Consider the following 14195-nt stretch of genomic DNA (forward strand, 5'->3'; position numbering starts at 1 on the left):
TTCCAAGATGCTTAAAGAGACCTACCTGCAAAGCTACCTGAAAAATTTTGCACAAGTGCACCTAGGGCAAAAGCTGCTGTAAACGCAAAGAATGGTCGCACCAAATGTTGATTTCATTTAGTTAATAGAAGGTAAATGATAAAGAAAATCTATTCATGACAGCATCCTCATTTTACAGCATTTTTACACAAGTGCCTAAAACTTTTAACAGTGCTGCAGCTTTGCAGGTAGGTTTCTTGAAGCATCCTGGAGACTTTGTCACAGTTCTTCTGGATTTAGTCTGTCTGAGTTTGTTCTGGTTTCTTCATGTCATTCCAGAGACAGACTGGATGATGATGAGATCAGATCTCTGTGCAGAGCACTCGCTGTTGTCAGACTCCTTGTGCAAACAAAAATATCACTGGATTATTACGATTAATGGCAAAATGAATGTTTGGAAATGTAATCTGATATTTCCTACTGATACACTACAGCAAAAGACAAACTTTAACTGACTTTAAACCATTGTTTAGCTGATAAAAATACTAGTGGCCTAAGACTTTTGCACAGTACTGTACATTTGGTTAAAGATTATTACAAAGATACAGCCATATTACTGTCATGTTATTGTTACTTAAAAATTGATATATCATACGATTATATCAGTACTATCTTTTGTAGGAGTCTTAAACAAGTTGTGGTGTGCACCGAGAGAGAGAGAGAGACTCTCGTTAGAGTACAGTACAGGTGCCTCTCAAACAAAGCTATATATAGCCCAGGAAATAATATTAAGGTAGCATATTCATGTATTATGATTTCTCCTGGCTGTTTAACTGTAACCTGTGTAATGCTTGACTTATTTTTATTTATTTTTTCTTCCTTTTACATTCTCAGATATTATTGTACATAGTGTTATTTATTTATTTATTTATTTGTTTGTTTGTTTGTTTTATACCATTAATGTAATGTTTGTCTTCTTTCTCTTTTGAGTACTGATTTCCATCTAGTCTTGAGTGCAAAGTTTAGCTCCAGCCCCAATCATGTACAGCTGAACCAGCTGATTTAGGTCTTCAGGATTACCATAGACTTCCAAGCAGGTGTGTGGACAGGTTGGAGCTGAACTCTGCCAGATGTTGGTCCTTCAGGACACCACTGTTGTAAGTGATCACTTGATTAGTCAAAACAACTAACTTTTTAAGTTGTATTGTTTTATTTCACTAATATTCTTTTTTTCTCTCTCTCTCTTTTTCTCCCTTTGGCTGGTCAACTTCAGCTAAACAAAGAGCCACCAGGTTGCTGCATCTGTAATGTAAGTACATTTAAGTTTATGTAAAGCTGCACATTCATGCATCAAGTTAAAGTCATTAGTAATTTCTTAAAGTGCACCTTCCTCCAAAAATTAAAGTTCTGTCATCATTTACTCACTCTGTTGTTGAGTATTGCTTACTTTTGCAAAAAAAAAGAAAAAAAAAATTAGAGAGATTTAGAAGAACATTTCAACTATTTTTGTCTGTACAATGAAAACAACATTGGATGCCATTGACTTTCGTAGTATTGCCAAAAAACACTGAGACAATGTTGTATTATTTAGGTTTTTTTATATATATATATTTACATTTTATTCGTTCTTTTCTTTCTCACTTAGATGATGGAACAAAAAGTAGGCTGGCCACAGCATCTGAAATGGAAGGAGCAGAAGAACAGCAATCAGGCAGAGCTCTACTGTTGCCCCTTAGAGAATTGATTTATAATTTACTTAACGTTCTGATTTAGTTATAATTGATCATTGCTCTGTCCTATAAAATTATTTAATACATTCCACTGTTCAGTAGTTTGGGGTCAGTATTTTATTATTATTATTTTTTTTTAAATCTAAGAAATAAACGTTTACTTTTTAAAATGTTTAAGAAATTATTTTTATTCAGCAAGGATGCATTAAATTGCTAAAAACTTCTACATCGTTGCACAAAAATCCTATTTCAAATAAATGCTGCCCTTTTAAAACCATTATTCAAAGGATCCTGAAAAAATATAGACCATTTCGCTAGATGTAAACATACTGGTCCCGATACACTTCCTGTTTCTTTTTTTTTTTTTACTTTACACAAACATCACAAAAAAGTACAACCAACATAACATTTGACTGGATGAAAATGTTACATTAGCACCTTTAAGATGTATTTGTATATGTGAAATAAAATAAAAAACAAAAAAACAGGAAGCGCTTCTGGACCAGTGTTGTTTACATCTAGCGAAATGGTCTATATCATGGTTTCCTCAGAAATATAAAGCAGCACAACAGTTTTCAAGACTGCTGATGATAAGAAATGTAGTTTTGGTAAGCATAAGAGAGTTCTTTCAAAAACACTGACAAATCTTACCGACCCTAAACTTTTATGCATGAAATATATAACACTGTGCAAGTGGTTTTTGGACATGTTATTACAAAAATCTTACATATTGTGCCTTTAAATTAGCATTATTGTATATTTTTTTATAGCATTATTTAATATGCCAAAAAATAATGCTAATTTAAATGTTTCAAAAGTTTACTTGCATTTCATAATATGATGCATCCCACAAGCTGTTAAATATAACATTCATACACATTACACAATATTATTTGACTGTCTTCCAAATGCAATTACAATTCGTAATCATAGCCCTACTGAGACATGACTACTGGCAACGCGAGACCTGAAAGTTAGTAGAGATCGCTGCTGCAAGATCCCGTGATAATCATTTCTGCTGTTTGAATTTTGTTTTTACACGCGAGAGCACTAAGTTTACCTATCAGAGAGCAACGGGCAAACAAACAATAAAGGACATTCCTACTTGGTCTTGTAAGTATTTGTGTTTTCATTTTGACGTGTTCATTGTTTATACATATTATTTGTTATCATGTGCACAAACTGTACATTTTACGGTTGGAAAATGAGGAGATCCAGGCAACAATGGTAAAAAAAAGAAAGAAAAAGGAAAAAAAAAAACTCTCTCCAAAACAACATTTCCTCTCTAAAGCTCTCATTTTTGACAGTCAATAACTTATTTTAACTATGATATTGAATTTATGACAATGGCTTGTTACAGAGAGAGCATGAGCTCACTGGATAGAATATCTTTGTCAAATCTATGTCAAAAAAGCTTTGCTTAAACAATTTTTTTTTTTCGCTTCCCAGCAGCAACAGAGTTGGATTTGAGGAACTGCCATTAGGAAGCATTTTATACGAGAAATAAAGCCAATAATTAATAATTTCTTTTGAGTTCACTGTTGGTTGTTTTTGTAAACCAACAAAAAGGGTTCATCTTTTTTGTTTTTGTTTTTTTGTTTTACATTGTCATTTATCTGTAATGTTTTAATGTTAAGTGTGATGACATACTCTTGATTTGTATTAGATTTATATCTTAAAAATCTTTTTTTTTTTTCATTTTTATATTTTTATTATCTTAAGCTGTTAAATTCCACATTTTTATCGTAATATTTATATTTAAGTGTATTGTATTTATAATATTTTATTTTGTCATTTTTTTTTTTTTTTTTGATTTTTTATAATTTTGTATTGCTGTTAAAGTTAAAAATGTTAGTTTTCTTAATAAAAGCTGTATATTTAATTTGTTTGGATGGATGGCCATTTTGGTGTCTATTAGATGTGTATGTAGGCATTCATTAGCTGTCTGTTTGATGACTAGTCTATTTTTGGGCTAGTTAGATGTCTATTAAATTTTCCCTGACAGCCCAAATTCAATCTTGTTTTAGCCTAGACCCATATTCACTGTCTATTAGACTATACTTGTAGTCGTTCAATAATGTCTAGTCTATTAAATTTTCACTGACAGCCCAAATTTTGCCTTGTTTTAGCCTAGACGTCAGGGCTGTGTTTGAACGGCTAATAGACGTCTTTTAAATGCAAAATTGCTTGCTGGTATAGTTTAATAATAGCAGGGCACACTGTATGTTGTAGAATTAATTATGAATTTAAACGTTTAAATCATAACTGTTTCAAAATGCGTGCAGTGCTGAAATCATTGTTGAAACATTTGCAGTTAGCCTACTGTACAAATAAAAACAATTACAACACAACATAATGAGCCTAAATAAACATTGCAGAACTTTTTACGACGAATTAAAGTATATGGGCATAATTTACAAAGCATAAGTCTTTATTCGGATTTCAGAATGCGCACATCACTATTGCAATGAATACGAACTATAAACTTTTTAATTCCGGACGTTAACAAATAATAATTTACATGCTCAGGGCGAATATGTTGTAAGAATGTACAGGAGACAAAACAGTGCATTAAGAGCCAGGGGTATAAACTTTTGAACAGAATGATGATGTGTAAATTATATTTATTAAGTATATTTTATTTACAGATTTTGTTTTTCCATTTAGTATTGCACTTCAGACTACAGAAATATTTACATGTCTCACAGAAGACAATATAAGTGCAATTTACCCTGATCATCCAATTCAAAAGTTTACACCCCCTGGCTCTTAATGCATTGTGTTGCTTTCTTGAGAATCAGTGAATGTTTCCATCTTTTATAAAAGTTACTGTATGTATGAGTTCAACTGTCCAATTGAAAAGATGGATTTCAAAATCTTACATTTACTTCTGAAAATGGTTCAAATATGCAGATGCTGCTGAAAAACCAAATAATGTGCAGGAGCTGGAGGATTTTTCTGAAGACCAGCAGGCAGCTAAACTGCTCAGGACAAACAAAGGACTCATAAAAAACTATCACAAAACGTAAAAACAGTTGTGGATTATTCAGGAAACAACACACAGAATTAAGATTCAAGGGTATGTAAACTTTTGAATGGAGTCATTTTTATAAATTCAATTATTATTTTGTCTTGTGGAGTATATATAAACAGCTGGTATGTGAAATAGTTTATAATCAGGTCAGTACTAAATAAAAAAAAAATAATATGCAATTTCCATGATCCCTCTTATTTTGTTAAAATTATTAACATTTTGAAGTAGTTCAAAAATCCAAAAAACCAACCTCAACAGGACACCCAATATATATATATATATACATGCAGTTTTTGTTGTAATAATGTATTTATATTTGTAAATAAATACATTGTAGGCTATCATTAAATGAAATTTATTTGAGACAAACCATGTGAATAATCAGATCATTGACTGATTTGTTAATTTATTCATTGTTATTGCTGGTTTTGATTAGTGACATAATCATGTATTAAATATTTCTAAAAGGAAAAAGAAATATTTAATGATATAATACATTAAATGGCGCGTCAGCTCTTCAGCACGTGATTAATTCTAGCCAATGAGAACTGGAACTGCTGGAACTCTGCATCGTTAATGAGCGGTCATTCAAGCTTCGACTGGTACCACCCAAGCTCTACTCAATCAGGTAATGCAAGATTTTTAATTTCTTGGTTTATTTCTGAATTTTCTATTAAAATTCGTCAAGGTGGTCGTGAATGAATTAATAGGAATTAAATTACACCCGTTTTAGTGGTAAATTTGATTACAAGTGAATTGTTTAAACGACGAACGGTCATAACGGCCGAAAAGCCGTTTTCTGAGGTAATGTTAACGTTAATCTCTGAGGTAATATATCCTTTAAAATTGCACTTGAATTCACTGAATTAAATAAGTTTACGTCCATTTTGGTGTTAATTTGGATTATTGTCGTTTTCCGTTGCTGTTTACGCGATGAATTAATAATAGCGGAGCAAGATGGAGCTAATATCTGTTTTAAAGTCTTAAAATAGCAACACAAACGGGGATTTATATATAGCACAATACAATACCTCGGCTACATGCTTATAAAATCTTGTTAGATATCATTAATGTATCTGTTTATAACAGATAGACATCAGTAAATTCTCCGCGCTGACCGGTAACGTTAACTGTTAACGTTAGGACAGTTTCACAAATAATATACAGTAACTTACTGTGCAAAAGTCTTAGGCCACTAGTATTTTCACCAGCTAAAAAATGGTTTAAAGTAAGTTATTTCTATCTTTTGCTGTAGTGTGTCAGTAAAAAATATCGGTTTACATTTCCAAACATTATGTTTGCTATTAATTGTAATAATCTGGTGAGATTTTTGTTTGCACAAGGAGTCTGACAACAGCCAGTGCTCCACACTGATCTAATCTCATCATCATCCAGTCTTCCTGGAATGACATGAAGAAACAGAACAAACTGAAACAGAGTAAATCCAGAAGAACTGTGGCAACGTTTCCAAGATGCTTAAAGAGACCTACCTGCAAAGCTACCTGAAAAATTTTGCACAAGTGCACCTAGGGCAAAAGCTGCTGTAAACGCAAAGAATGGTCGCACCAAATGTTGATTTCATTTAGTTAATAGAAGGTAAATGATAAAGAAAATCTATTCATGACAGCATCCTCATTTTACAGCATTTTTACACAAGTGCCTAAAACTTTTAACAGTGCTGCAGCTTTGCAGGTAGGTTTCTTGAAGCATCCTGGAGACTTTGTCACAGTTCTTCTGGATTTAGTCTGTCTGAGTTTGTTCTGGTTTCTTCATGTCATTCCAGAGACAGACTGGATGATGATGAGATCAGATCTCTGTGCAGAGCACTCGCTGTTGTCAGACTCCTTGTGCAAACAAAAATATCACTGGATTATTACGATTAATGGCAAAATGAATGTTTGGAAATGTAATCTGATATTTCCTACTGATACACTACAGCAAAAGACAAACTTTAACTGACTTTAAACCATTGTTTAGCTGATAAAAATACTAGTGGCCTAAGACTTTTGCACAGTACTGTACATTTGGTTAAAGATTATTACAAAGATACAGCCATATTACTGTCATGTTATTGTTACTTAAAAATTGATATATCATACGATTATATCAGTACTATCTTTTGTAGGAGTCTTAAACAAGTTGTGGTGTGCACCGAGAGAGAGAGAGAGACTCTCGTTAGAGTACAGTACAGGTGCCTCTCAAACAAAGCTATATATAGCCCAGGAAATAATATTAAGGTAGCATATTCATGTATTATGATTTCTCCTGGCTGTTTAACTGTAACCTGTGTAATGCTTGACTTATTTTTATTTATTTTTCTTCTTCCTTTTACATTCTCAGATATTATTGTACATAGTGTTATTTATTTATTTATTTATTTGTTTGTTTGTTTGTTTTATACCATTAATGTAATGTTTGTCTTCTTTCTCTTTTGAGTACTGATTTCCATCTAGTCTTGAGTGCAAAGTTTAGCTCCAGCCCCAATCATGTACAGCTGAACCAGCTGATTTAGGTCTTCAGGATTACCATAGACTTCCAAGCAGGTGTGTGGACAGGTTGGAGCTGAACTCTGCCAGATGTTGGTCCTTCAGGACACCACTGTTGTAAGTGATCACTTGATTAGTCAAAACAACTAACTTTTTAAGTTGTATTGTTTTATTTCACTAATATTCTTTTTTTCTCTCTCTCTCTTTTTCTCCCTTTGGCTGGTCAACTTCAGCTAAACAAAGAGCCACCAGGTTGCTGCATCTGTAATGTAAGTACATTTAAGTTTATGTAAAGCTGCACATTCATGCATCAAGTTAAAGTCATTAGTAATTTCTTAAAGTGCACCTTCCTCCAAAAATTAAAGTTCTGTCATCATTTACTCACTCTGTTGTTGAGTATTGCTTACTTTTGCAAAAAAAAAAGAAAAAAAAAATTAGAGAGATTTAGAAGAACATTTCAACTATTTTTGTCTGTACAATGAAAACAACATTGGATGCCATTGACTTTCGTAGTATTGCCAAAAAACACTGAGACAATGTTGTATTATTTAGTTTTTTTTTATATATATATATTTACATTTTATTCGTTCTTTTCTTTCTCACTTAGATGATGGAACAAAAAGTAGGCTGGCCACAGCATCTGAAATGGAAGGAGCAGAAGAACAGCAATCAGGCAGAGCTCTACTGTTGCCCCTTAGAGAATTGATTTATAATTTACTTAACGTTCTGATTTAGTTATAATTGATCATTGCTCTGTCCTATAAAATTATTTAATACATTCCACTGTTCAGTAGTTTGGGGTCAGTATTTTATTATTATTATTTTTTTTTAAATCTAAGAAATAAACGTTTACTTTTTAAAATGTTTAAGAAATTATTTTTATTCAGCAAGGATGCATTAAATTGCTAAAAACTTCTACATCGTTGCACAAAAATCCTATTTCAAATAAATGCTGCCCTTTTAAAACCATTATTCAAAGGATCCTGAAAAAATATAGACCATTTCGCTAGATGTAAACATACTGGTCCCGATACACTTCCTGTTTCTTTTTTTTTTTTTACTTTACACAAACATCACAAAAAAGTACAACCAACATAACATTTGACTGGATGAAAATGTTACATTAGCACCTTTAAGATGTATTTGTATATGTGAAATAAAATAAAAAAAAAAAAAAACAGGAAGCGCTTCTGGACCAGTGTTGTTTACATCTAGCGAAATGGTCTATATCATGGTTTCCTCAGAAATATAAAGCAGCACAACAGTTTTCAAGACTGCTGATGATAAGAAATGTAGTTTTGGTAAGCATAAGAGAGTTCTTTCAAAAACACTGACAAATCTTACCGACCCTAAACTTTTATGCATGAAATATATAACACTGTGCAAGTGGTTTTTGGACATGTTATTACAAAAATCTTACATATTGTGCCTTTAAATTAGCATTATTGTATATTTTTTTATAGCATTATTTAATATGCCAAAAAATAATGCTAATTTAAATGTTTCAAAAGTTTACTTGCATTTCATAATATGATGCATCCCACAAGCTGTTAAATATAACATTCATACACATTACACAATATTATTTGACTGTCTTCCAAATGCAATTACAATTCGTAATCATAGCCCTACTGAGACATGACTACTGGCAACGCGAGACCTGAAAGTTAGTAGAGATCGCTGCTGCAAGATCCCGTGATAATCATTTCTGCTGTTTGAATTTTGTTTTTACACGCGAGAGCACTAAGTTTACCTATCAGAGAGCAACGGGCAAACAAACAATAAAGGACATTCCTACTTGGTCTTGTAAGTATTTGTGTTTTCATTTTGACGTGTTCATTGTTTATACATATTATTTGTTATCATGTGCACAAACTGTACATTTTACGGTTGGAAAATGAGGAGATCCAGGCAACAATGGTAAAAAAAAGAAAGAAAAAGGAAAAAAAAAAACTCTCTCCAAAACAACATTTCCTCTCTAAAGCTCTCATTTTTGACAGTCAATAACTTATTTTAACTATGATATTGAATTTATGACAATGGCTTGTTACAGAGAGAGCATGAGCTCACTGGATAGAATATCTTTGTCAAATCTATGTCAAAAAAGCTTTGCTTAAACAATTTTTTTTTTTCGCTTCCCAGCAGCAACAGAGTTGGATTTGAGGAACTGCCATTAGGAAGCATTTTATACGAGAAATAAAGCCAATAATTAATAATTTCTTTTGAGTTCACTGTTGGTTGTTTTTGTAAACCAACAAAAAGGGTTCATCTTTTTTGTTTTTGTTTTTTTGTTTTACATTGTCATTTATCTGTAATGTTTTAATGTTAAGTGTGATGACATACTCTTGATTTGTATTAGATTTATATCTTAAAAATCTTTTTTTTTTTTTTTCATTTTTATATTTTTATTATCTTAAGCTGTTAAATTCCACATTTTTATCGTAATATTTATATTTAAGTGTATTGTATTTATAATATTTTATTTTGTCATTTTTTTTTTTTTTTTTGATTTTTTATAATTTTGTATTGCTGTTAAAGTTAAAAATGTTAGTTTTCTTAATAAAAGCTGTATATTTAATTTGTTTGGATGGATGGCCATTTTGGTGTCTATTAGATGTGTATGTAGGCATTCATTAGCTGTCTGTTTGATGACTAGTCTATTTTTGGGCTAGTTAGATGTCTATTAAATTTTCCCTGACAGCCCAAATTCAATCTTGTTTTAGCCTAGACCCATATTCACTGTCTATTAGACTATACTTGTAGTCGTTCAATAATGTCTAGTCTATTAAATTTTCACTGACAGCCCAAATTTTGCCTTGTTTAGCCTAGACGTCAGGGCTGTGTTTGAACGGCTAATAGACGTCTTTTAAATGCAAAATTGCTTGCTGGTATAGTTTAATAATAGCAGGGCACACTGTATGTTGTAGAATTAATTATGAATTTAAACGTTTAAATCATAACTGTTTCAAAATGCGTGCAGTGCTGAAATCATTGTTGAAACATTTGCAGTTAGCCTACTGTACAAATAAAAACAATTACAACACAACATAATGAGCCTAAATAAACATTGCAGAACTTTTTACAGGATGAATTAAAGTATATGGGCATAATTTACAAAGCATAAGTCTTTATTCGGATTTCAGAATGCGCACATCACTATTGCAATGAATACGAACTATAAACTTTTTAATTCCGGACATTAACAAATAATAATTTACATGCTCAGGGCGAATATGTTGTAAGAATGTACAGGGAGACAAAAAAACATATATAAAAACGCTGACATGTTGGGTAATGTTTTTTTTTTTTTAAATATTTATATATTAATTCAATTAAATGAATGAGGATACTAGGGAATAGCAATATGGTGTCCTTATCCCCTCACTCGGGAACGCGCTCACGTGGTCGTCACAGTCATTAATTCCATTAGAATGTTCGGATCATACAAATACTCTAAAATTCCATAGCGCATTTATAACGTGTTATCAGCGAGTGAGTGTAAGTATGGTTTCCTTCCACAGTTTCTCCTAATTTTTCATGAATTGGAAAAAAATAATATTTTCTCAGTGTACATTTAGACTAAAATACACTTTATAATGAGACTGAAGATAAATAAAATCAGCAAAAAGAAACGTTCTCTCACATTCAACTGCTTTTAATTAGCAGCAAATTTCTTAACTTGTAAATATTTGTATTAGCATAAAAAGTTGAACAACTGAGACATAAATGCTGTTAGTCAGTCATACAAATTTGTCACACTGAACAATCCAAAGCTGCTTAGTTTGAATGTTTCTATGTGAGCTGTGTTTCATACATTTCTACACTAGTGACAGTGAACCTGTTTTTTCATGCAAAATTTGGCTGAAATTTCTTTAAAATGACTGCACTTTAAGGGCTGGTTCAAGCGTGATTTGAATTCAATTTAGATACGTTTTGTCCCATAGTAGATGGTTTATGAACAGAGATGATAACACCAGTGATGACTTCTCATAAAAATGTTACTTATTTTTCATTTTTTTCTCACATGCTTTTAAAAAGATGGTGTCAGGGACTACAGAAGAAATTCAGCTTTGTAGCTAATTCTGGGGCTGTCATTGACTGTCCATGTTCCCTTACAGATAAATAAATAAATAATCATCTCAACATACTTAACCATCATCCCATAATCATATGATCAGACTATATAATCAATAAGTCATGACATTAAAAACAACATTAAAATTGCATACAAAATAATTATAAGGGTCTCAGGCCAAACTCAACTTTTTTTATAACTCAAAGTCAATGCTTGTTTTGTTTTCAACTATGCTCATTGTTTTTCTGTGTTAACATATGGTATATTGTGTTAACATATTGAATATATTTTTATCACTGCACTGCTTCACCCTGCTTTTAATATGTCTTATACATGAGTGCCACATTTTTAAAATACCATGTCAAGTTCACAAAAGGCCCCTAATGCAACCTGTTGTGGGATTTTGTGTTTTTACTCAACTTAGCTCTTTTTCTCTTTCTCTCACAGTGTTTCACAGATAGTGTTGCAGACACAAGCAGACTAGCACAATTCCAGATTTTATAGATTGACCATCTTACATCCTTTGAAGCAGCCAATCCATGTCTGCCTATTTCCGACAAGGAGCAACAACAGTAGCACCCATGTCAGACAACTGTTCCCAGCAGGAAGCACCCATGGCCAGATTGTTCACTCTGGGATTGTCTGTACCTGCCTTCTTCCATGAGGAAGAGGCAGGTACAGAAAGGGCGATCACAGGCTTGTCTGTTTCAGGAGCACTGGGAGTATAAGCCTCAGACCCGCTTGAGACAGAGAGCACCCAAGTCTGTTAAGCCTCCACAGACATCACCTGTGCTTGAGTATTCCCCACAGGAGCCCATATCAAAGGGAGATCCAGATTGTTCACTAGGGGATTATGTTCCCCACAGGTGAACCTGTGCCTGCAAATTTCCCCACATGGGGGAGCTTTTGTGTCCATTGAAAGGGCACCCCCTTTGCCTCAAAGCAGCGCTCATGTCTGTCATGTCTGTTTCAGGAGCGCCGGGGCTATAAGCCTCAAGCCTCCTTGAGACAAAGAGAACCCAAGCCTGTTAAGCTCCCTCAGAGATCACCTGTGCCTGAGGATTTCCCACAGGAGTGTTCCTCAGAGGGAGCACCTATGCTTGAGCGTTTCTCTCAGGGAACACCAGCTGAGACCCCACAGGAAGAACCTATGGTTGCAAATGTCCCAGAGGAAGGGCCACATGGAGCACCCATGCCCAAGTTGTTCACCCTGGGAATATCTATACCCGCCTTGTCCACAAGGAACTTTCATGTTCGGAAAGGGCGATCACAGTGTCGGGACTATAAGCCTCAAGCCTCCAAGAGACAAAGAAACCCAAGCCTGTTAAGCTCCCTCAGAGATCACCTGTGCCTGAGGATTTCCCACAGGAGTGTTTCTCAGAAAGAGCACCTGTGCTGGAGTGTTTCTCTCAGGGAACACCAGCTGAGACCCCACAGGAAGAACCTGTGCTTGCGGATTTCCTGGAGGGAGGGCCACATGAAGCACCCATTCCCAAGTTGTTCACCCTGGGAGTATCTATACCCGTCCTATCCACAAAGAAGTACCGACTGCATAAGCATCAAGCCTCCTTGACACACAGAACACGTCTGCCTGTCATCACTGCAGAGAAATCACCAGTGCCAGAGGAGGGAGGGCCACATGAAGCACCCATTCCCAAGTTGTTCACCCTGGGAATATCTATACCCGTCTTATCAACAAAGAAGTATCGGCTGCATAAGCATCAAGCCTCCTTGACGCACAGAACACGTCTGCCTGTCATCACTGCAGAGAAATCACCTGTCATCAACGCAAAGAAATCACCTGTGCCAGAAAGTTCTTCACTTGACGAAGCAACGGAAGAGGCAATGGAACCCTACAGCTCCCCATCTAATAAGGCTGCCAAGGCTCAGAAAGAAGCACCCATGCCTGAGTGTTCTCCAGAGGAAGGACCCATGGTTATGTGTTCCCCAGAGGTCGAACCCAACCCAGAGGTCGAACCTTGTGTGTGTTCCCCAGAGGTCGAACCCATGCTTGTGTGTTCCCCAGAGGTCGAACCCATGCTTGTGTGTTCCCCAGAGGTCGAACCCATGCTTGTGTGTTCCCCAGAGGTCGAACCCATGCTTGTGTGTTCCCCAGAGGTCGAACCCATGCTTGTGTGTTCCCCAGAGGTCGAACCCATGCTTGTGTGTTCCCCAGAGGTCGAACCCATGCATGTGTGTTCCCCAGAGGTCGAACCCATGCTTGTGTGTTCCCCAGAGGTCGAACCCATGCTTGTGTGTTCCCCAGAGGTCGAACCCATGCTTGTGTGTTCCCCAGAGGGAGGTTCCCCAGAGGTGAACCCATGCATGTATGTTCCCCAGAGGTTGAACCCATGCTTGTGTGTTCCCCGGAGGTTGAACCCATGCATGTGTGTTCCCCGGAGGTTGAACCCATGCATGTGTGTTCCCCGGAGGTTGAGCCCATGCATGTGTGTTCCCCAGAGGTTGAACCCATGCTTGTGTGTTCCCCAGAGGACAAACCTGAGCAGAGGCCTCAAAGAAGGAGAAAAAAGAGGAACCAAAAGCAGCAAGTAAGATTTTGCTCATATTATAGATCTCTTAACCCTACCCCAAACCTGAACATAACTACTAAAATTACCTTACTTACTATTAATTAAGTAGTAATTAAGTAAATAGTAGTAATTAAAAATTTTTTAGATGAAAATCTTAGTTAACAATGAATATGTGTTCCCTAATTTTAAAGTATTACCAAACTCTTTCAAATTCAATTCATACTTATTCTGTGACTGGTATCATAGCCTTTTAATTCATAGACCACTCATGTTGAAATGGTTAAAGCATTGCATGACTTTGTCTTTTTTTTTAACAGGTCAACTCTGATGTATATCGGCTTCCAAGGAGAAGTCAGCAGT

At 34.8% G+C, this 14195-nt stretch overlaps 2 long non-coding RNA genes across 2 annotated transcripts; both read left to right on the forward strand.

Annotated features, from left to right (window-relative positions):
- The first annotated feature begins 720 nt into the window (after positions 1 to 720).
- Positions 721 to 1717, forward strand: LOC127166074 (uncharacterized). Its single transcript, XR_007827850.1, has 3 exons — positions 721 to 1136; positions 1253 to 1288; positions 1625 to 1717. It is a non-coding gene; the product is annotated as an uncharacterized LOC127166074 (long non-coding RNA).
- Positions 1718 to 7125: 5408 nt separating this feature from the next.
- LOC127166075 (uncharacterized) lies at positions 7126 to 7929 on the forward strand. Its single transcript, XR_007827851.1, has 3 exons — positions 7126 to 7346; positions 7463 to 7498; positions 7837 to 7929. It is a non-coding gene; the product is annotated as an uncharacterized LOC127166075 (long non-coding RNA).
- The last annotated feature ends 6266 nt before the right edge of the window (positions 7930 to 14195 follow it).

Source organism: Labeo rohita, chromosome 5 (genome assembly GCF_022985175.1).
Source record: "Labeo rohita strain BAU-BD-2019 chromosome 5, IGBB_LRoh.1.0, whole genome shotgun sequence".
In the NCBI taxonomy this organism is placed as follows: Eukaryota; Metazoa; Chordata; class Actinopteri; order Cypriniformes; family Cyprinidae; genus Labeo; species Labeo rohita.